Source organism: Haemorhous mexicanus, chromosome 7 (genome assembly GCF_027477595.1).
Source record: "Haemorhous mexicanus isolate bHaeMex1 chromosome 7, bHaeMex1.pri, whole genome shotgun sequence".
Lineage (NCBI taxonomy): Eukaryota > Metazoa > Chordata > Aves > Passeriformes > Fringillidae > Haemorhous > Haemorhous mexicanus.
Window position 1 is genome coordinate 7100297 of NC_082347.1, and position 22337 is coordinate 7122633.

Sequence of the window (22337 nt, forward strand, 5' to 3'; positions counted from 1 at the left end):
TTGCCTTATTTTGGTGCTGTTACTCCTGGATTTCTTGGCAGGCTGTCTAGAAATCAGCCAACAACCCCTCAAGAGAGTAGATCTTGGGACAGGAAAACTAAAAAGAGTTCTGTGGCACAGCCTGTGATTTTCTGAGGGATGTTTGGCTGCTCTCTTCTGCTGCTTTGTGCTAGGAAAGGGCAGGGAGAGGACATAATTCTGCTCTAACTTGCTACATCATCAGTTTTCATTAAAATATTCTTCTGCCACATCTTTGTAATTTTTCATTTCAGAGGTAAATTTATTAAAGGTGTACTTCAGCCTGATTAAATTAAATAAGTGGCATTAGCAAATAAAGATTTTTTTTTTTTTTTAATCTCAGCACAGCACAAAAAGGAAAAGGGAGAGAGGGGGAGAAATTGCTGTGATACAAGCAGCTATTTAATACTATAACTGAAGTGGGGGGGAGGTAAATTCCATTCTTCATAATTCCCATTTGTTATCTTCCCTCGGCCCCACCACCACAAATCACTCTGGAGCCTTGCAGCAAAAATACCCCAAATTTAAAGCAATATAATATCCTGTGTTTTCCAGGATAGGTAATAATACATTTTGCACACAAACAAACCTTCCTAGCACTCCACCAGCTCCTTTCCTAAGTCTCCCTGTGTGGCTCTTAACTTCTCACACTCATTTCAGGGCTATTTCCTGGTCAGAGATGGCTTTGAAAATGAGGCTGAAAAAGGTTTCTCAGCTTATTTTTGTTTTGATTTCTGCTAGGCAGCGAGAAAGGGCAGGCACTGTGGTCTGAAATTATGACTTGCCTGTGCTACCTGGCTTTAATAGGGCCACTTTGCCTGTGTTTTTCCCCTCACAGTCTCCCTCCCAAATCCATCTTAGCTAGTTTTAGGTGGAAAAATAGAGTGTTTGGCTGATCTCTTCCCCCTTAGCCCTGCTACAATGTTTGGGTAATTCTAGGGCTGTGAACACATGAGCATTTTTTAAGCCATATGTCAAACACAGCTCCCCCCTTCCACAAGCTTTAAAACCAACTGTCCTAGAGGGATGCTCCAATGGAGCCAGGGCTGGGAAAGGAAGAAGGGCTTCCAGAGACATCCAGGTTTTCTCTTCCCTTTCTTGGCACAAAGGGGCAGCTTTTGCTGTCCCCAAAGCCACCCTGCTCCTGCTGTGTGACCGCCCAGGAGGGACACCAGGATCCTGTGGCCTTGGGGCTGGGAGCTCTCCAGGCCTTTGCTGCCAAGAGGAGGCAACACATCCATGACAAACAGAGGGACAACTTGGGGAGTTTATTGGATTGAGAGCTTCCCATCTGTTCCTGCCACAGTCAGCCCATGGCTCTCCATTGCCAGTAGCTGGAGAGGATCAGGAAGGAAGCAGACAGACAGATCCAGCACCCCTCACCCACCAAGGAAAATCCCTGTGGGCTTCTCCCAATGGGAAACAGAGTCAAAAAGGTGTTGCACCCTCCCCTTCTCCATTCAGCTGTAAATGGGGGGAGAACTGCTGAGCCGAAGGCATCCATCCTTCCCAGAGCTGCACTCCCTTGGGCACACAGAGAGGCAGGAGCAAACACAGCAGATGTCTGCTGGATGCCTGTCACCCCCACAGATTCTCTCTACTAGGTGTATGTTTGGTCTATAATTCCCCACAAAAGCAAAACCAGACTGGGGGGACACAACCACCACAGACTGGGATCCCCGGGAATGATGAGCAGGGACATGGAGTGAGAGCAGCCAAAGCTCTGCCACCAAGGGGACTTGGTCCTGAGCCAGAAGCCCAGCCCAGCCCTCACCTTCCCTGCTTACAACAGCAGCAGATGCAGGGCTGAGGGAGTTAGGCTGCCTTGGGAAGCACTAAGCTCAGTTTTGGAAGGTGAAGCACCTCCGCGTTCCTGACGTGGCTGTGCCCAGCCTGAAAAGCTGAATGTGTTTTTGAACAACACTAATGATCAGTCATCAGCTCCTTGGAAGATTTCCATAGCAGCATTTGACTACTGGAGAGAGATCAAGTCAGTGGAGCCTTGCCAAGTTCTGGGCACTTGGTTGGCAGAAAAAATGTTTAGTGCTTCAGGGAAGACTCGGCGCAGCTTTTGATCCCTTCTAGTCCCAACATATCCAAACAAAAATAACCCTTTTCTCCCCTCTCCCTCCCTACCACCATTTCCCCACATTTAGCAGTGGAGAAGAGGTGGGTTTGGCACATTTCAGCAGCACTGTTTGTAATGGAGTTGGTCCCCAAATCTCATAAATGTATTGTTTTCCCTGTTGGTCACATGTCCAGCTGAATTTTAGGCTATTCCCTAAATGTCACAATTTCCCTGCTTCCTGCAACTCTCTGCTGTTATTGGTTATTGTCTTCCTGGGAGATAGATAGGTTTTTGTCTCATTTCTCTCCAAAATGTCCAATTTTCTTCCACTTTGGTACCCCCTGAAACAAAGGTTCCATCTGCCTTTGGTCTCACTGAGTAGGGGGACGGGCAGGGGGGAAAGAATCACCCTGAGGGGAAAAATATTTTAAAAAATAAAACAGGGGTTTTTTGCTGCCCAGATCTTTTACCTCCTTCTCCCAACCTCTGTTGCCCAGGGATCTACAGCCAGAGCCCTGGTGAATTCTGTGATTAAAGCCACAGAGTGCTCAGCTATCAGAGTTAATACTTTCTGCCACTGTTGGCCACCTTTGCCAAAATCTCACACGGGGTGGGACATGTGCCTGGTTCAACTGGCTTCTTCTGGCCCCTGCTTTGTCTCCACTTTCTCCACACCGATGGGATGGGTGCACAATCTCTCCCTTCTTGCCCTGAGCATCCTTTGCTGGTTCAATCCCTCCCCATCCTACAGTCTCTGTGTGTGCAGGGAGGAATCAAAACCTGCAGCAGTGCTGAGTCTCTCCATCTGGAAGGCACCAGAGGGGCCAGCAGCAGCTGAAGCATCAACACCCCTGCCATTTCCTTGGAAAGACTCAGGATCCAAGGGGAGAAAGATGGAAGAAGAAAGGAAACCTGGCAGCAGCAAGAAGACAAGAACTTCAGGAGTGGTGAAAAACCCTGTTGGAGTCAGTCTCAGGGAGAGTGAAGGAAGCAAATGGAGATCTTGGAGGAGGAAGCAATCACTGTGTCGATTCTTTAAAACATTTAAAATTCTTTAAAACCCTCTCTAAAACCTTAAACCCTGAGTCTTCCACCACATATTACACACTTCTATTCAAACTCCACACCCATAATCCAATTCTATAATTCAATTTTGGAAGCTTTCTCCACAGCCTCAGGTCAAATGCAGTGTTCTCTTGCGCATCAGTGCCTGGTTCCTGAAATTCTCAGGAACCAGATATCCAGCATCTCTAGGAACATCTCCCCACTGTGGGATCAAGGCACTGGATGACTGGGAGGTGTGACCCAGCAGAGGGGTCCCTCCTCACTAACAGCTCTCCTCTCCCACAGGACTGTCCAGGGATGCAGGGCTGGGAGATATTTGGATGCTCTGGTAGCAGAGGCTTCATTCAGCTCCAAGGACAGCTCCCAGCCTCTCTCAGCATCCTGCCCCAGTGAGGACCATCCTGACCTGCATCTGGCATGGCAGAATGAGAGGAGTGTTAATTTAAACACCCTCATGTGGTTTTGAGCTCTTCTACAGCCTTTGAGACATGACCTGATGCTTTGTTCTCACTTCAGGTGCTGGTCAAAGGTCTGAGATTTGTCCCTCTTGGATTATTTCCTCCTTTTCCTGCAAGATCTCAGCCCAGAAACACCTGTGCCAGCCTTTTAATGAGGTCTGGGCTCTGCAGGGAGAAACAGCTCCACACCAGCCAGAGTCCTGGAGAAAGATCCTGTGGAGGTTCCCCTGCTGCAGCTGAGTGTGGGACAGGAAAAAAATCAGGAAAAATAGACAGGATTGGTAGAGTTCTGTGGAAAAATGCTCTGATGCTGCCTCCTCCCCAGAGGGCTGAGCTGTAAGCAGGGCATAAACACCCCCCAGGTGCTGGCAGCATCAGCTGTGTCACACACATCTCTTGGGCACGTTCACTCCAGTGCTTTATTCCCCCAATGGAAGAAAAAAAAAACCTTTTTTTTAGAGCAGTACAAAACTGATTAGATCGAGGCAAGGCAAAGAGTGATGGAAAACAGTGAACAATAAAAACCTGGGAGCAGGCAAGAGTTTCTTGGAGGAAAATAAGAGAAAATAAAGCTGATGCTTTCAGGATTAATGACTAATGACAAATAATTGTGGGACGGCAATGAGAAGGCAGAATGGAAACAAGAAGCAGGCAGGAGAGCTAGGCATTAGGTCTGATGGTGAATTTAAGGCCATTAATTCATAACTGTAGCCATTACAGCCAGGAGTTTCAAGTGAGTCCAGCAATATTAAGAGCTGCTGGATGTGGTGCCTTTCCCAAAGAACCTGGCTGTTATTTAGGGTTCTAAGTGAAGGCTGAACTGCTGTGAAAAAAGCTGATCCTCATCTCATATTAGGGGTGTTTAGAGGAATCTCTGCCCTGAAGAAGGAAGGAACGAGGACAAAGAAGACACGTGCCCTCCATCCTCCTTCTCCAGGCACAAAATCAGCCACTTTGCCCACACTTATGAGCTCCTGAGCTTTTCTTTCCCCCCACAGGAGGAGCAGATTCTCTGTCTTTGTCAGAAGGCAGCAAACACCAGTCCCAGCAGCTGAATGTGCCTGCCCTCCCTGGCTTCACTTTGTCAAAGGGGAAATCAAAGTATTGCATGGCATCCACAGGTCTGCTCCCAACAGCATGGGATAAAAGGCAGGGCACAGGGTGAAGGAGGGTTTTTTTTTGTGTTCTGAACAGTGTCCATCCTTCTAAGGAGGAGGTTAATGTGCTGCCTGTACCACATCCCTGTGAATCACATCTATTTAATTTAATGAGAAAACTGACAGTTCACTGTGACCAGCAAAGCCTGTCCTGCTCTGCATCACCCAGGAGTTACAAAACAGCCAGTTTTGCTCTAATCCTGGAATATTTACAGCTGGAAAAGGTTGGAAACAGAAGGAACACAGTTAAATCTCAAGCAAGATGCATTCCTCTCAGATCTTGCATTCACAATAGACAGAGGCACTCAAACCAGCCTGACAGGGTACACAAGACACTTGGCAGCCTGGCAGAGCTTTGTTCCTCACAGAGATCAATCAAAGCAACAGAGAAGCTTGTCAGGGAAGCGTGGGATCAGCTGTTTTCTCCTTGTCTAACTATGGTCTTCTCCTCTCTGCTTGATTCACTTCTGGTGTTTCCCTGGTGGGAAATTTAGGAGGTTAACCTGAGGTTCTGCAAAGTATTAATAACCCGAGGTTCTGCAAGGTATTTTAATTTCACATTCCAGCTGGTTTGAAGCTAGGAGATTCCCTCAGTTCCTTGCCAAGCACCTTGCAGGGGAGGAAGTGCCTTCATGGTGGGGGAGCCATCCCTTTCTCTTTGCCCATAACTGAGAGAATGACCAACAGCAAAGTGCTGTTTCCTCCACGGCCTTTGCCTTCTCCTCCAAACCTTTTCCCTCCCCTTTTCATTGAGATCAGACCCCATTATTTTTTTCCCTGTGCTTGAGGCACATTAAAACCCACAGCTATTAAACTGTGTTTGATGCACAGAGAAAACCACTCTGAGTGCAACCTGAGAACCCCTGACGTTACAGTGAGGAAGAGGAGGAGGAGGATTAAGGCAGGATGGTAAAACATCCTTTCACAGTCACTCTTTTTTTTTTTTTTTTCCCTGATAATCCTATTTTTACACGTGCCTAGCAGATGTTCCCCACGTCACACTCGGTACAGCCAGATGGTTCCAGCATCCCTTCCCCACCGTGTGTAGTCAGCTCCCGATCATCTCGCTGATGTGTAATGGCCCCGTCAGAGGGGAACGAGCTGCTCAGGGTAATGATCTGCACGTTCCCAAACATCTGCGCACGCCTCCCTGCTTTCAGAGCCCGCAATTCCCGGTGGGAGGGGAATTCCCCCTCCGAGATGCCGTCAAACAGCCGGTAATTACCGCAGGAGATAAACCCGGGTCGCTACAGCTCAATCGCCACCACGCCCAAAGGCCACCGGCTCGGCTTTACAAAGCCAGGCTTTAACAGAGTTAGATCCTGCACGGGGTAAAGGTGGAAAGATGGAGGGATGGAGGGCTGGATGGAGGAAAGGATGGAGGAAGGGATGGAGAAAAGGATGGAGGGAGGGATGGAGGGCTGGATGGAGGACGGGATGGAGGAAAGGATGGAGGGAGGGATGGAGGATGGGATGGAGGGAGGGATGGAGGGAGGGATGGAGGATGGGATGGAGGATGGGATGGAGGGATGGGATGGAGGGATGGAGAAAAGGATGGAGGAAGGGAGGGAGGGAGGAAGGGATGGAGGAAAGGATGGAGGGAAGGATGGAGGAAGGGATGGAGGAAGAGATGGAGGAAAGGATGGAGGGAGGGATGGAGGATGGGATGGAGGGAGGGATGGAGGGATGGATGGAGGAAAGGATGGAGAAAGGGATGGAGAAAGGGATGGAGAAAGGGATGAAGGGATGGAGGAATGGATGGAGGAATGGATGGAGGAAGGGATGACCAAGCTATTTCACACCCCAGAAAGGGGCATTTGCTGTTCAGAAAAGAACTGGGACAAGACTTTAGACCATGACCAGAATTTGGGAATGCCTGTGCAGGGTCCTGTCACCAGCTCTGTCACCTTGTAAAGCACATCCAGCACCTTGAGGACGTGATTTGGTGCAGATTTGAGACTCACTGCAGCCTGATCTTGCAGCAAAAAGAGCAACACTTGACACAAAACTATAAGAAACACCAAAATTAGGAAGGACTTTAATCAATGGCAAGGGCCAGCAAGTTTAGGACAGGTTTTTGATGCCCCAGCAAGGTGAGGAAGCAGTGGTGGGCAGGAGTGCTACCTTGGAGATGCAGCAAAGCCCTGAGTGCAGGAGTGGGAGAGGAGGCAATTTTAGGAAGCAAATAAAAGAGAAATAGCAGAGCAGCTCCAAAGGGATTCTCATTGATAGGCAAGTGACAGCATTAACAAGCTGGCAGCTCCCCTGGTGTCCCAGCTTGTGAGCCAGCCTCAGAGGAGAACTGACAGGTAGATCAGCATCAAGAAGCACATAAGAAGGGAAGGAGAGGCTCCTCTCTCCAAACCTCCCCATCCCATTCCTCTCCCCAACACCCAAGCAGGAGAACGGAGCCCAAGCCCAAAGCTCTTCCCTGCTCTGTGTCCCTCTTGCTCAGACTGCCACTGGCAGGGCAGGCCTGGGAGGGCACAAAGCCCCAGTTCAAGTGGAGGTCAGGGATGAGGCTGTGCCTCAGAGGGGACAAACCCACGGGCCAGCACCAGGATCTGGGACAGCTGGGCCCCTCTGGCAGCTCGGAGCAGGGCTGGGAGCTTTGCCCATGGACAGCGGGAGAGAGGGGAGCGAGGCGAGAGGGCAAAAGGTGTCCATTGATATAATTGACTGCTCGACTAATTAAAATTCCTGGGCTGCTAATTGGGGCTGGGATCTGCCTGCTGAATGCTCCCCTCAGCAGCTCAGCCCAGAGAGAGGGGAAGGGGGGGGAGAAAGGTCTGGAAGCAGCCCCCAGTCGGGGCTGGCAGAGCCCAGAGCTGTTTTGTCTGACCGATAATAAGTGGCCAAATTACTTTTGACAAGTGAAGGGGATTGGAAATAATGGGGGTCTGCGAAAAGCCCAGGGCACAGACAGGGGGGATCCATGAGATAATGAGGAGGCAAAGCCCTGGCATGGCTTGGGGTTCCCCCCCTCCCAGCAGGGCAGGGGGACTGGGGTGGGGAGGAGGCTGGAGGGACATCTGTGCCACACTCCAGTCAACGTTGGGCCTGGAAAGGCTCTCCCTGAGGCACAGGGACTGCCTGGAGGGGGTCAGCCTGGAGCACTTGGCACCCCTGCTCTGCCTCAGCTCCAGTTTTTAGGTGTGGGCTTCAAAAACCTCATGGCACAGCACCAAAATCCCTTTTGCTTTTCCATCTCCCACCACGGGTCAGCCATTCTCCATACATTGCCCAAATGTGCCACTCCCCAGCTGCTCACCTGATCCAAAAAAACTCCCCATCCCTACAGGATCCAGGTGCTCTGGCTGCACCAGACATGGGAAATCAGCAACCAGACTGCAATAATTAAAGTGTTCATTTACATACCAATACCCCAGATATTCTCCACCTCACATCCCTTTCACAATGATGCAGTATCCAAATCTGGAGCATGTCTGAGTGCACACAGCCAATTTCTTTCTACTCAGAAAGAGAAAATAGCCTCTTTTTTTTTTCATGTCAACATGCTCTGTGTAATATCCAGTGGGTAATTTTAGTGTCTAATGCAGCATCCACAGAACCCTCACCTCCTGGGAAATCATTTGGGTGCTCTCTTCCCCTTGATTTGGAGAGTAAAAGTCCTTGTAATACTCAGGAGGCATCCAGGAGATATAACTTGATTTTGGGAGCATGAATATTGGGATACATTTGATCAACACTGGAAGGAGGAGCTGGGATTGCATCACTTTGGAGAGGATCACCAAGCAGGCAAAAATGCTGTGGAGAGAGAAAAGACACTGGAACTGCTGTCAAGTTTCTCACTTTTCCATAGGATTTCACATCTGTTTCATAATCATGGGGTTTTTTTGCTTGTTTCTTCCAGACAAAAATGCCCAGCTTGTTCTTCCTCATGCCCAGATCCTGGTGGGCCTTCTCCTCACTGAGCCCAGCCTTCATTTTCCCTGGGGAAGGGTTTTCCCTGCAGTGGAGCTCCCAAGGAGGACAGCTGCATGTTCCAGTGGTGCTGCACCCCACAACATCTCAGGGAACCTGATTCCTCACTCTCCTCCTCCCCAGAGATTCTGCACTGGCAGGGACCAGAACACAGGGGCACACATGCCCATTTTTCATCATTTCGGGGATTTTTTTGAACAGGGCAAAGAGGAAAACATTACTTTAACCCCTGAGTGGCTGCAGGATGCCACAGACATTTCCCAATGCTGCTCACAGCCTTTTTATTCCAGCTCCATCCAGTTGGTTTCAAAGCAGATCTCATGTTTCAGCAGCACTGTGGGGACCTCAGGAGGTGCTGACATACCAGGTTTTTTCCACATCAAGTAATACAAAAGGATAAAACTCATGTTTTAGTGGAGGTTTTTTCCCCCCCTTTTCTTCTCCAGACTTGGATTATGGAAGCTCCAGCTGAGCTCTCCAACAGGCACTGTGCAAGTCACATTCTGAGCTTCAAAGTGAGGAAGCAGTTCAGGGCAGTTCATTTGCTGCCTGGGTACTTTTTAAAGCCAGAGATTCCCAAAGGAAAGCAGAACCTGATTCCCTCTGCTTCCAGCCCTCCTCTGCCCTGAAGGCCGCCCTATTCATAGGGCAAAGCCATGACCCCACAGCTGCTATTTGCCAAAATTCAATTCAATCCAACCACCAGTTCAAGTTGGGCGAAGCTCTCCTGGAGTCAGGGGGGTCCAATTCTCAGGTCAGCCTCTGATTTTTCCTTTTTGGGAGCAAAATAACAAAAAATGCTTTAGAAATGAAGCTTCCTGCAATTGTAGTGGCAATGCTCCTTTCTTAGAAAGCCCTAAAATAATCATCCTGTGTGTCTCAAAGTCTTCATCCCCCCTCTTTTTTTTTGGACAGCAAATCTTCAAAGCCCTGATGGGTGAGCGGGGCTGAACATTCCCAGGTCCTGCAAAGAAGGAGAGAGGGCGCAGAGGGGAAGAGGATGGGGCTGTGGGATTGTCTGCATTTTTCCTTAACAGTTTGGGGTCAAGCCTGATCCCTGGTGGGGTCAGCTCTCTGACAGGCTAACACGCCAAAGTCAAAGGAGACTTGGCTTCCCCGTGGGAGCCCGGCCAGGGGGAGGCTCTGCAGCCCCTTCAGGAGCACCAGGGAGGGAGGGGGATGCAGAAAATTATAGGGAGGGGCTGCAGGGGTCGTGCCAGGCAGGAATTCTCCAGGGCAAATGCACAGGAGCTGCCCTTGCCCCATCCACGGGCACCTCTCAGCACCAACATCCCTTCCCAGAGAGCACCAGGCTACAGCCACCACCATGGGGGACATGGTCCTGGAGCAGGCTGGCACGGGAGGGATGCCAAGGTTCACAGTAATCACCCAAAAAAACCCCTTTTCATCATCTACAGGATGCTCCTCAGCAGCAAAACAACCCCGGAAAACTGGAGTCGTGGTGACTCCACAGCACTTTGCAGAGTGCTGACAAGAAAGAAGGGAAGGAAATGAGGAATTCTGTGCAGCTGGACAATACCTAAACATGCCACAGAGCAGAGAGAGAGGTCTGGGCAACACAGCAACTGAAAGGGAGATGGAGAGAAAGGGAAGTTGCCCTGGCTCACATGGAGGGAGAAGGATGCTCGTGCAGCCAAAGAAGAGATAAAATGGGAAGATGTCAAAGTTATTTTTTTCAGAATGCAAGCTCCATTACACAAGGCAAAAGGTGCACATTAAGTGCAATAAAAAAAGGAGCTTTTATAGAGATTAATTTGTCTGCCCCGTTCTCCTTAAACCGGAGGTTGTAAATTGTGACAGATCATGTATGTTTTTGGGAAGCGAAGGCAGGAACAACGAAAGGGAATTGGGGAATAGATCAAAATTCTCTGAGCAGAAGGCTTGGGAGGCACATTTACATCAGCCTTTTTCTTCTCCCCTCAGAGCTGGTGCCATTCTGATCCACGGGAGGAGGAAACTCCTCACCCCTGGATCCCCACAGCTCCTTGAATCTATGGGGTGCTCACAGACCCACAAGGGGGATGGGTTTAAGGCCAGTTGTTCGTGGGCTGGGGATGAGGAGAGCTGAGAAGGCAGCTGCTGGAATGTGTTGTTATCTGCTCCCATGCCTCCACCTCGCCACAAACATTCCAGCGCCCCAATTCCACAGGCAAAGCTGCTCGGGGGATAGCAGAGCTCGGAGCAGCAAGTTGGAACAAAAGAGAATCGTTTTTATCTCTCCTCTTTCAAGTTTCTGCAACAAAAGCCTGTTCCTGTCTGGCCCGGGAACGGATCCTCCCGCCACAGCCCACCTTCAGATATTCCTGATTGACCTCAGCGTGTGAAATAGGCACCATTAAAGTGTTCTAAGAATAATTCCCAGAAATCATGAGTCACTGTCTGATTTGGGCAGAAAGGGCTAAAATGGTTCAATTATTCACCATGAATTATTCACTGATAATTACGCTGTAGTTAGCGATCTCCACGCAGACAGTTCATTACGAGCAAACCGCTGGCCTGCAGCTAATATTTCACCAAAAAAGCCCCACTTTTGTTATTGCATGTCATATATAATGAAGCAGAAATATTGGTGGCCATCAGAGGAAATCAGAGAGAGATTAAATGCGGGAGGAAAACGCTGCTATTTCTAATTCTCCAGCAGCTCTGCCGAGCGCAGCACCAGGCCGAGCATCCCTCTTTCTGGTTTCAGAGCCAGCCAGGATTGCATTCCTTGGAGAAACACACAGTGAGGAGGGGAGAAACTGAGAGACTGAGCTGGCAGCCACGGAGAAAATTCACCTTTTGCTCTTCTTTTGCTGATGACTGCTGGAAATCTCTCCAAATCCAGGCTCTCCAGGACTGCAGACAGTTCAGTTTTGCTCGTCCACCTGCTGCTCACACAGAGATATTTTGGCACCTGAGTTGCCACTTACCTGCCATTGCACTGGCAGGGCTGGCACAAAACCAGGCAGAGAGGAGAAAGCCACCCTGAGAGCTTCTCACCTGCCAGGGAAATGGGGAAGAGCTCAATTCTCCCACACTTCCAAGCAGGGATTCTGTTTTTTGTCACAAGGAGCCAATTCAGCCTAGCTGAGCCAACACCATCCTTCTGCAGAGCAACCAAAATAGCCCTGAAAGTCTGCAGGGGCTCCACCCCAGAGCATTTGTGCTCCCATCTCAACTAGTTGCTTCCCTTTCCTTTCCCCTCACCAGCCTGGCCTCAGTGGTGCAGAGATGCAGAAATTGCCAGGGTGGCTCCTCTCCTGCCCAGTCCCACAGGGCACACCGGGACAGGGTCTGCAGGAGCAGCTCCAGAACCCACAGCAGCTTCTGGAGCGGGCTCTCCCAGATATCCACCCACAGCTCAGAGGTTTCAGGCTCCTCTGGGAGGGCTCTCAACACCCAAATAAAACCAGGTGCCCGATGCTGTGAATATAAACTCCTCATTTTGTGGGTCACACAACACAGCACAAGTGCCTGCCACAGCCAGCAGGACCAGAACATTGAGCTCCTAGCTCAGAAATATCCCATTTTTTTCCAGCTGTGCTGCCTCCTATCCCAAATACAGTTAAGAAATCACCAACTTTGGCTTGCATGACATCAGAGAGCTACACTGGCCACCCAGTTTCCCCACGTCTGGGAAGGTTCTTAGGGTGCATTTTCCTGGTGGCAGCCCTGTGGAAATAACTCCTTTCAGGCACCCCCCAGCTCGAGAAAAAGAGAGCAGAAAGGTCTGTGTGAAGTGTTTCTGGGAGACAATTTCATCCTGGGATGAACAAGGACACCCTGGGGTAGGTCATTCCCATGTCTGGGTGGGATTTTAGCACACATGGCAGGGGGCTCCAAAAACCTACCCATTTAAGCTGTTCTGTGCAAGAACCACTTCCATGCCTTCATCATCCTTCTTGCCTCTCCCCAAACCTTTCCCCACCCTTCCCTCTCCTGCCAGAGTCAGTGACAGGCCACCCATGACACACGTGTACCCTCTGTCACAGCAGGACACAGTTTACTGGTTTGTTCCTTGTTTTCCTGATAATTCCTATCATTTCAGTCACTGCCTCTGACTGGCACTGAGAGCAGAGTTGATATTTTCATCCAGCCATCCATTATAACCACCAGATCTCATTGGTGAATGGTAACAGCCAGTGCAGAGCCCATAACAGCTTGTATAAAATTAGGATTGTTTTCTCCCAGGCGAAAGCTGCTCAGAAAACCAGGAAAAACCTGCTCAAAAATCACACAGCTGTTGTTCCCATCCTTATCCAGAAATCCTTAATTCTGCCCTTTTGAAAGGGTCCAAGCATTTCCATAGTTTTTTCACTTAGTTTGACCATTTCTTCTGGATGAAACTCCTCACACTTCTGGCTCTTTACCTCGGGGAAGTTAAGGCAAAGGGCTTTCAAGGATGGGGAGTCGTGGATAGTGTTACCTCAGAGCTGTGTTTTAAGGCATTTCTTGAGCTTTTACGCTCATGCTCACCCTTTTTCCACACCAGCATTGATTACAGCGGGTAATTGTTTGCTAATTGGCCTGCAGCTGCTTATCTACCTTAGATAATTAAAGTGAAGAAGAAGAAGAAATAGAAATAAGGAAAGAAAACGGAACTTTGCTCTTAAGTAGCTGCCTATTGACTGTCTCGATCGATGGGGAGGTCACTTTGGGCACACACGCCCGCGGGACACGTCCTTGACTGAAGCTTCCTGACAGACCCAGGGAAGAAATTCCCAGCCTCTCACTCCTGCTTCTGCCAAGCCCCACCTTTATTCCATCCAACACCACCGTCCTGGGCTCCTCCAGCCCCTCAGCACCACCTTGGAGGACACCACCCAGCCATGAGCTCCAGAGGTGACACAATGGAAGAGCCACAGGTGATTTATCCAGGCTGGCACAAACTCAGGATCTCCAAGATCTCTGCTCTCTTGTCAAGACAGCAGGAGACAAATCCCACCAACTCTGAGAACCAGCCAAAACAGCACAGGTAACTCATCACCAGAGCTGAAGACAGAAGCTAACACCTTTATTCCTTCCAACATCACTATCCTGGGCTCCTCCAGCCCCTCAGCACCACCTTGGAGGACACCACCCAGCCATGAGCTCCAGAAGTGACACAATGGAAGAGCCACAGGTGATTTATCCAGGCTGGCACAAACTCAGGATCTCCAAGATCTCTCCTCTCTTGTCAAGTTGGATTAAAACCAGACAATGAAAGTATTGACTGTTCAACCACAGGCCTAGAAAATCATTGGGAAGGGTGGAGCCAGACCACAGCAGGATGCACAGCTCCTCTGCCCAGGGCCTCAGCATCACAAACCTGCTGCATCCCACCTCCAAAGCCACCCAGAGCTGTTTTTAACAGCCAGGGCAGCATGGCACTCCAGCTTCTCACTAGTGAAGCTGGTCAAAACCATGGCTCCATGCTGGAAAGCCCAAGGAAATCTTCCAAGAAGTGCAAGAGCTCAGAGCCTGGCTCTGCTTTGTGGGAGTTAAAATGAAGTTCCCTGCTAGCCTAGCTCAGCAAGGAGGGGTCACACAGAGGCTTTGAAAGGTCTAGACAGGGATGGCAGCAGGGTCAGGCCTGACCCAGCCAGTACCTGCCTCCACACCTCAGGTGACAAGAGCACGAGACAAATCCCAGAGAAACGTGGCTCCCACCAACTCTGAGAACCTGGCAAAACAGCACACAGTGGATAATTTGGCACAATTGAGCTAAATTTTAATCCAAGCTGAGAGTAAAATATGAGACACAGAATGCTGGTGGAAAATGCCAGGCACAGTCTGATTTCATTGTTGCAGCAAGATGAAGTAGAAGATATTTGAGAGGTGGGGAAAAGGACTTGACTGGTGGTATTGAATTCCTGGGCAATGGAAGCTTGATTCTCAAACGTTCAATCAGGAAAAAAAAATCAGTGACCTCATTTTTCCTAGATTATGTCTGACTTTAAAGGAGAGATGCCAAACTTTGGTAGACATATACTGGGGAAATTTAATTTAGGAAAGCTTTAATTATTACATTTGTCTGAGGAGTTCCTCACCAGAGAGAAGCTAACAGGGGGCTGTAGATGAATCTGCTGCCTCAACTTGAGTTTTAAGGTTAAGGGCTTGTCCTCTGCAGGGCAGAAATGCTGATTACCCTCCAACACCCACCTCTCACAGCTTCCAGTGCATCACCCAGAGACCTCAGTGCAGCCACACTGAGGTGACACACACACACAGGGAGGCCAGTTGAGAGGTGACTTCCAAAGATTTCCTGGTAAACTAAGGAGGCCCTGTTCACCCAGCCACCCAGAAAGCCCACGTTACATTCTCTTAGCACAAAAATTCAGAGTGAATTTCAGCAAAAGTGCTTTTTAACTAAACTGTACGGTTTTATTTGCTCCCCCCCCCCCCCCACCACCACCTCCCCTGCAAATCATACTGGAAATGCTCCAGGCAGGAACCTTCTTTGTGTCTGTGCATGTAAAACTTCCAAGTACATGCTAATTCAGTTTAATTATGGATTTACTTCACTGGCTGCATTGCTAATGCCAGAAACAGCCAATATTTGCAGCCAAGGAAATGAGAAAAAAGGAAAACAATGTTTTCCATGCCCATGTCCCTCTCAAGCCCCATCCCCGTGTCCCCATCCTTCCAGAACTTGGTGTGCAGGAATACTGCAAAGATAACCTGCTCTTTATTTGTACAATTTATTAGATAATCTCTTTCTAATCGAGAACTAATTAAAGGAAGTGAATGCTTGGTTGGAAACGAGGATTAAAACGTGGATAATTATCATAAACGCCACATTTGCTGTTCCAGCCTGCTCTGTTCTCCTCCTCCCCTGTCCCTTTCCCCCCAGTCCCTCTCCCAGGCTGCTCCTGATAATGCTCAGACTGTCTCAGAGGAGGTTTGCTTTCACAATCAATTATTTTCCTTTTTGTCACCCTGGCCAATGTTTCGTTTGTGTGAGAACATTAACAAGAAGTATTTTCTTTTCCTTGTAAATTCATTTAGACGACAGTGACAGAAGGTGGGGAGGTGGCAGCTGTAGGAAAAAAAAGAGGAAACAGGAACATTAAACCGAAGCTTATAAATTATTTCATCTTCTCCAGACAATCCAGATCTGTCACTGCTCTGTGTGCAAGGGGAATTTTTTTTTTTTAATTTTTTTTTTGTCCAAGAGTTCCTCACAGGCACGAGACATTGATGTATGTGGGAGGCTGATGGGAGAGTCTCAGCACAGCTTTGTTCTGCCTGCTCACCTGCCAGAGCTGCTGCTCCACTAGCAAGGACCACAGCCACTGAGGTCTCATCAGACAGAGTACCCAGGTCACAGCCAGCAAGGAAAGATTTATTTTAACTAGTCCCTTTTTGGCTAAAGCACATTTTTAAGCCTGTGTCTGCACAGGCAGAGGCTATTGCTTTGCTGTGGTGTCCATGCAGGAGCACTTCTTGCTCAGGCAAAGATTCTGAGGAGCAGGAGGTGGCTCAGCACCTTCAAGTGAGGATTTTTAGCCACTTGCATTGGCTGATGTGAGGCTGCATGCCCACAGTGATGTCCTGCAAGGCCAGGGCTGATCACCCAGCGGATGCCACAGGATGCAGAGCAGCTCCTCTCTCCCTGGATCAGATGCTAACCATGGGAACATAAATAATTACTCCTTTCAAGGTGCCCTAACAGGACAAAAGGTGAAAATGAGAGCAGGTCCCTCAATAGCTGGATGCCAGAACAAGACAGGGATGTTGGAACCACGGCCAAGATCGAAATATGCTGGACAATTTTTGTGCCTGGATTGTTTATTGCTTAATTCTCAACAAAAGTGCTAAAAGCACAGAAGTGACAGGCAGATTTTACTTTTCTTTGCTTCTAAGGAGGAGAAAGGCTCTTCCTGCCTAACCTGTACCTGGCATGTCATAGTCCAACCTGATGGCATGTCACCCTCAGACAGTCCCAGGAATTTTAATGGAAGGGGGGCCTAAGGGATGAGACCCCCCCCAGCTGGGAAAGCACACAGTGCTTTGAAACACTGGCATTTAGTCACCTCTGACTCAAAGCCAGGCTCAGCTTTGGCACAATTCAAACCAGACCCAGCAGAGATTTTCACCCATGGATCAGGGAACTCCCAATTTCTACCCAGCCCAGAGAGAAATTTTGTGTACAAATGCACGGGGTGTTAGCAAGTTGTTAGCTCTGAAAAATTGGAACTCCTCCATTTCAAAGAGATCTGTAATGCAAAAGTGTCTGGGCTCATCTATCTTTCTCATCATCCCTCCTGCCTTGAAGTAAGGTCTTGCTCTCTAAGAATCCAGACAAGAAAAACTCTCCAACAAAATGAAAAGCAACCTGGCTGGTGATGGATATAAAAGATGACATCTCCAGAAATCCCAAACTTCAAAGGGGCAGCTTTCAGCTGATGACTCTCCACTGCCTCCAGCCCTCAAGGCTAGTGTCATCATTCTACAGCCACGGGAATCATTTGATCTCTCCAAATGGCAGCCCAGTGGTCTGGCACACTTCTGGATGTCAAAAAAGTCTGCACTGCCACCAGCAATATTCTGCAGGGGCTGGTCTCTGAAAGGACAGATTGAGGTGAAACAGTTGAAAGAGTCAGTGGCAGGAGGAGGAGGAAGAAGGGAAAAAGGGTGCCTTGAAGGACAGCCACAGGCTGAGGGGCTTTGTGGGCTGGTTTGTGCAGGGTTGATGGCACAGGGGGACCTCAGGGGTGTGCTGGCCGTTCCAGTGTGCTGAATCCACATTGCAAGGGCTTTCCCCATCTCACACAACATCCTGTGGCTCATGGATGTGGTTTACAGGACAAGGGAAGCACACAGGGCTGGTCACAGGAACACAGGTCTTGTCCTTGTCATCCCAGCAGCACAGGGAAACCTTCATCCTCCTCCTCCTCCTCCTCTAGGACACCCTGCAGGTCCCAGCTCTCCCTCACAACCTCCAGGCAGTGGGTGAAGGCCAGGGGACACACGAAGCTGCTGAGATAAGTAATTGGCTGCCTGCTGGCGAGAACTCTTAATTAGAGGCTTTTCAGCAAGGAAATGTTTATATGGAGTTAATGTATTTACTTTGATGCACACACACTGTAATAAACAGGCACTTCCTATGCTCCAGCAATTAGAGAAGTGCATTGCAAACAAACCCAGCCACCAGCTCCCACTGATGGGCTCCCACTGTCCCTTTCCCCATGGCCCAGAGCATCCCTGAGGGGTGGGATGGCCCCAGCTCTCCCAGGGTGACCACACTGCTGGAGCAGGGTCCCTTAATCCAAGTGAGTGAGAAACTTTTCACCCATCCAGCCTGGAAAACAATAAATTGAGCCTAGTTTTCATCTTGCAGACTGGGGGAAACAGCTCCTTCTAAGCAGGGCACAGGATTGTGCACTGGCTGCAGTTTCTGAACAGATTGGAGATGCTGCGCTGCCGCAGTTTAATAGAGTCAGTGTTTATTCCTGTGTGGGAGAAACACTCCATTATCTGGCTTATTAATTGTTAGTTAAGTGATGGGAAGGTGCCCAGAGCAGGAGATGAGCCCTCATCTCTTGTTATTAGCTCAGAAACCAGCAGTAATAAAATAACTGGAGATAAATGATCCCAAGTGCTGCCCCAAGTACCGCAAACTGACAGATCTGCTCAGGGGGGAATTCACAGAGAGCTCTCTGGGGGCAGCAGGGAAGAGAGAGCAACAGACAGTCCAGCTGGAGATTTCTTTCTTTAATGAAAAGATTTCACCATCTTTGATTCTGAACACTGCTTTTCATGGCTGGGATCACATGGATATTCATGGTTGAGAAGGTACCCCCGCTCCTGTAGGAAAATTTAATTTATTAGTCTATCACTGACAGCGAGACAGGTTTTGCATTGGTAGCTTAATGCTGCACAAGGGGGGTCCTTTTTTTATTAAAAAAAGCAACATGCAGCTGTAAACAGTCTGGCCTGGTCACTGCAGGGCTGTGATAACCTCAGCAAACACAGGCAACCCCATTATCCACAGTGGAGTCCGGAGCAGGGATGGGAGGCTCCACAAAATGAGTCTAACAAGGACAAGCAGCCAAAAAAGCCAGCAATGAAAAGATGCAAGACTCTGCCTTGAACCCCAGACAGGTGAAAACACCCAGCTGTGTCCAACATTGTAAGAGCTCCCACATCTAAACAAGTAAAATTCAGCAGCATCCACATTCATTTTCCCCAAATCCATCCCTCAGTGGTGGCCAGAGTGATAATTTGATGGTCCCCGTGCAGTCACCATTCATTTGTCAGACCCACAATTCCACAGGGAAGCAGAATACCACAATCCACAGCATGAAGAAATTTAGCTAAACTAATGGATTTTGTGACATAGTTCAGGAGAAGCAGAGTTAAAACAAAAAGGAAAGAGAGAGCTGCTCTTCCTTGCAGCCATTTGCCTGGAAAACACCCCAGCAGCCTTTCTACAGCCATGTCGTGTTTTTACTGCAGTTCTGGAGGAAGGTACAGGGGGGAAGGATAGGCCAGGAACCTGAGCCAGCACCAGCAGCACATGAACAAACCCTAGGAAAGCAGTGACAGCCAAAGCTTGGGTCTAACCTTGCACTTGGGGCTGAAACTGAACCAAGGCCATCCCCTGATTTGGGAGAGCACAGAAGCACCTGAGGCAGCTGTCCACACTCTGCTGCCCAAGGAGGCAGCCCCTAGCCCCAAAATAGACATTTATGGATACTCCAGACTGAGAGTCCAGCCCTAATAGTTTTTACAGCAGTTTAAAAAATAATCACAGAAACACAGAAGGGTTTGGGTAGTAAGGGAACTTAAAGCCCATCTCACTGACCCCCTGCCATGGGCAGGGACACCTTCCACTAGACCAGGTTGCTCCAAGCCCTGTCCAACCTGGCATGTCAAGCTTTTTTCATGACTTCACAGGATCACCAAGCAGTAGTGAACTGTTCTCATTCCAGTCTCCATCTGTGGAGTTTTGCCCCCAGCCAACACTCAGCAGCCCAAAGTCACCCCCACAGCCCAGAAAAAGCCCTGCTCACCCACACAGTGCTTTCTTTAAAGAACTTTTGTGCTACTTTGGAGCCTTATCTCTCCAGATAAGCATCTCTTAGTCCATGTTTCATTTAATGCCTTCTAGAAATACAGCAACAAGCACCGTTTCAGCTGCATCCTGCAACAGAGCACCTCAGATCCAAGCTCATTCCCAAAAGGATTTGTTTGTGAGAGGAAAGACTGCCAGCTCTTAGCCCTGAAGAGCTCCAAAAAACATTGCAGCTGGCTCAGCCTCTTCACTTGCTTGTGTGCCTCGAGTCAAAACAGAAGAATTCTCTAAGAGCAGTGGCCCCTCTGAGAAATTCCAACTACATCCACAGACTCCAAACATTGCCTACCTGCCATCCCAAGTTTTCAAGGTTCCTCCAACTTCAGCTTCCAGAATAAGGCAGGAAAAACGTCAGGAAGAGGAAGAAGAGGAAGAAGAAGATGATGAAGATGACGAAGACAAAGAAGAAAAGAAGAAGAAGAAGAAGAAGAAGAAGATGAAGAAGAAGTAGAAGAAGACAAAGAAGAAGAGGAAGAAGAAGATGAAGATGACAAAGATGAAGAAGAAGGAGAAGACAAAGAAGAAAAAGAAGATGACAAAGAAGAAGAAGAAGACAAAGAAGAACAAGAAGAAAAAGAAGAACAAGATGAGGAAGAAGAAGATGAAGACAACAAAGATGAAGAAGAAGAAGACAACAAAGATGATGAAGAAGAAGAAGATGATGAAGATGAAGAAGAAGAAGACAATGAAGAAGAAGAAGAAGAATAGGAAGAAGAAGATGAAGACAACAAAGATGAAGAAGATGAAGAAGAAGAAGACAAAAAAGACAGAAGACAAAGAAGAAGACACTGAAGAAGAAGAAGACAAAGAAGAAGAAGAAGAAGAAGACAATGAAGAAGAAGACAAAGAAGAAGACAAAGACAATGAAGAAGACGAAGAAGAGGAAGAAGAAGATGACCAAGAAGACGAAGAAGAAGACGGAGAAGAAAAAGAAAAAGAAATTAACAAAAAACTTCAGGCGTGCCTCGCTCCTGCTTTTATAAGCTCTTGCAGCCACAAAACTGCTCACAGGCGGGCTAAGCAAGGCAGCCCAATTAAGCCTGCCTAACGAGAGCCTTTCATTTAAGTGGATCCAGGTGTACCTTTCCATTGCTGGAGGTGGAATTTCCCTGGCTGCATCTTCCCAGAGAGGGTACTCCACCTCTGAATTGCTTATCACTTGAAGAATGCTTTGCAAATGCTGTATTTTGCTGCCCCTATCTCAGGACTTGGAGGGCCTGAAACTCCTTCGGGAGTGCTGGGGTTTGAAAAGGAGCTCTCTGTTCATGGGGGCAGCCTGATAACACAGAGGTAGGTGAGCTTCAGGTGAGGTGAAAAGAAACAGACAAGGCAATAAAAAGTTCTAAATACTGAGAATTTTAAACTTCCTATCCTAACAAGCTCTAACCCCCCCAAAAAAACCCACTACATTTAACCTAAAGCCATTAAAAACCTTCCAAAATTAATTAATAACACTAAAATTATGAGTCTGTAGTTTAATTAGAAGTGTATAATATCACAAAATAAAAAAACTGAGTTATAGAATATAGTAATATTTCTTTTTAAATGAAAGTTTCAAAACAAAAACTAGTCCTTCTTCTTCATAAATTTAAGTAGTGTTTTATAATTAAGCAAAAAAGTCCACATTGCAGACTTCGAGTAGTTAATTATGTTAAAAATAAAAATAATTTAAGTATAATTTCTTAATTAAATAATTTAACCTGAAAAAAATTTATAAAAAATAGTTAACCATTTTATACCTTATTAATAAAATACTACAAGACTCACTACCTGTAAAACTATAACATAGATTTTAAAAAATAAGCATTTAAACCTAAACACAAAATACCATCAGTCCCAACCTCAACAACCTGGTGCCATCTCTGCATATTGATAATCTGGGTTGTTACTGCATCACAGGGCTCTTCCCTGGGATAAATTGTGAGGTGGTTTATATATTTATAGAAAATACTGCCATCAATATAAGCAATGCCTAAGAAGGGTTTTTCACGAGAGCATGGAGGGACAGGATTTAGGATAAATATTAGGAAAAAAATCTTCCTGTGAGGGTGGTGAGGCCCTGGCATATCTTGTCCAGAGAAGCTGTGGCTGCCCCATCCCTGGCAGTGTCCAAAGCCAGGCTGGACAGGGCTGGGAGCACCCTGGGATAGAGGAGGGTGCCCTGCCCATGGCAGGTGGATTGCACAAGATGACATTTTCCAACCCAGTCTGTTCTGGGATGTGCTATTTGCTGGGTCCCCAGACAAAGGAGGAATTGATGAATCTGACTCCATGTTCTTAGAAGGCTAATTTATTAATTTATGGTTTTTTATTCTTTTAAAGAATACTAAACTAAACTATACTAAAGAATACAAAAAGGATACAGACAGAAGGCTTAGCAAGATACTAAATGAAAAACTCATGACTGCTTCCAGAATGCCAACACAGCTGGACCATGATTGGTCATTAAGTAAAAACAATTCACATGTTGGATAAACAATCTCCAACCACATTCCAAAGCAGGAGAAGCAATCAGATAATTATTGTTTTCATTTTTCTCTGAGGCTTCTCAGCTTCCCAGGAGA